The sequence below is a fragment of the Anopheles ziemanni genome (genome assembly GCF_943734765.1).
Source record: "Anopheles ziemanni chromosome X unlocalized genomic scaffold, idAnoZiCoDA_A2_x.2 X_unloc_43, whole genome shotgun sequence".
In the NCBI taxonomy this organism is placed as follows: Eukaryota; Metazoa; Arthropoda; class Insecta; order Diptera; family Culicidae; genus Anopheles; species Anopheles ziemanni.
Window position 1 is genome coordinate 80,449 of NW_026689811.1, and position 2,052 is coordinate 82,500.

The 2,052-nt window shown below is 48.9% G+C and overlaps 1 non-coding gene across 1 annotated transcript; it reads left to right on the top strand.

Moving 5' to 3' along the window:
• The first annotated feature begins 1,819 nt into the window (after positions 1 to 1,819).
• Positions 1,820 to 1,974, top strand: LOC131292269 (5.8S ribosomal RNA). Its single transcript, XR_009189946.1, has one exon. It is a non-coding gene; the product is annotated as a 5.8S ribosomal RNA (ribosomal RNA).
• The last annotated feature ends 78 nt before the right edge of the window (positions 1,975 to 2,052 follow it).

Here is a 2,052-nt window from a genome sequence, read left to right on the forward strand (position 1 = left end):
TTGCCCTATGTGGAAGAGAGCATACATGAACCAAGAACGAAGGTTATGATCGAGGAATGATTCGACAACTAACCGATGGTATGAAATGTGAAGAATTCAAGCAAGCACACAATCAAGTCATCACTTGGGCATGCTCGATAGCCAACCTCATGACATTAACCTAGTAGAGCATGCGAAAACCAATATATATGTAAACGATGCCCCTCCCTAGTTCAGCGCTTCAACCAAGTGATGACTTCAGAATGGCTAAATCAAATCGGTTCAAAACATACCATCGGTACCCTATTGAAACACACAAGTCGATATCAAACCTCATGATTGTGTAGTCCTCCACTGGTCCACGCCGCTTCGGCGGTCCTGGGTAAGATAGTTCATTCTAGCTTGCCCTATGTGGAAGAGGGCACATTACTCAATACTGTGGTGTTATGAACAAAGTATAGTCCTCCACTGGTCCACGCTGCTCCGGCGGTCCTGGGTAAGATAGTTCATTCTAGCTTGCCCTATGTGGAAGAGGGCATACAAGACAAAGTATAGTTCTCCCCTGGTCCACGCTGCTCCGGCGGTCCTGGGTAAGATAGTTAATTCTAGCTTGCCCTATGTGGAAGAGAGCATACATGAAACAAGAACGAAGGTTATGATCGAGGAATGATTCGACAACTAACCGATGGTATGAAATGTGAAGAATTCAAGCAAGCACACAATCAAGTCATCACTTGGGCATGCTCGATAGCCAACCCTATGACATTAACCTAGTAGAGCATGCGAAAACCAATATATACAAGTAATGTAAACGATGCCTCCCTAGTTCAGCGCTTCAACCAAGTGATGACTTCAGAATGGCTAAATCAAATCGGTTCAAAACATACCATCGGTACCCTATTGAAACACACAAGTCGATATCAAACCTCATGATTGTGTAGTCCTCCACTGGTCCACGCCGCTTCGGCCGTCCTGGGTAAAATGGAACATTCCAGCTTGCCCTATGTGGAAGAGGGCACATTACTCAATACTGTGGTGTGAAGTATAAAGTTCAGTTCTCCCCTGGTCCACGCTGCTTCGGCGGTCCTGGGTAAGATAGTTCATTCTAGCTTGCCCTATGTGGAAGAGGACACTTCATACTTCGTCTCTAAGCGGCGGCTTGACTCCTCCCTACGGGGAACGGGTTTACGCGCACAGCGGCGGCTTACGCACTATGGCAGTCATGGATGCCTTACGTTTCTATGAAAAGTGTGTTCCTCCCCTGGTCCACGCTGCTTCGGCAGTCCTGGGTAAGATAGTTAGTTCTAGCTTGCCCTATGTGGAAGAGGACACGTAGACTTACTGTGGTGTGAAGTATAAAGTTCAGTTCTCCCCTGGTCCACGCCGCTTCGGCCGTCCTGGGTAAAATGGATTCATCCAGCTTGCCCTATGTGGAATGAGGACACTTTATGCTTCGTCTCTAAGCGGCGGCTTGCTCCTCCCTACGGGGAACGGGTATACGCGCACAGCGGCGGCTTACGTTATGGCAGTCATGGATGCCTTACGTTTCCATGAAAAGTGTGTTCCTCCCCTGGTCCACGCTGCTTCGGCAGTCCTGGGTAAGATAGTTAGTTCTAGCTTGCCCTATGTGGAAGAGGACACGTAGACTTACTGTGGTGTGAAGTATAAGGTTCAGTTCTCCCCTGGTCCACGCCGCGCTTCGGCCGTCCTGGGTAAAATGGATTAATCCAGCTTGCCCTATGTGGAATGAGGACACTTTATGCTTCGTCTCTAAGCGGCGGCTTGCTCCTCCCTACGGGGAACGGGTTTACGCGCACAGCGGCGGCTTACGCAAGTTAGTCACCCTCGGCAGTGGATCACTCGGCTCATGGATCGATGAAGACCGCAGCTAACTGCGCGTCGTAATGTGAACTGCAGGACACATGAACATTGATAAGTTGAACGCATATTGCACGTCGTGGGAACCTACCATGATGTACAGATGACTGAGCGCTTATATTTGAGAAATGTATCGCATACATTTAACTACGCCGTGACACCCGTCACGAGACGTGCACCATGATGTTAACTAGG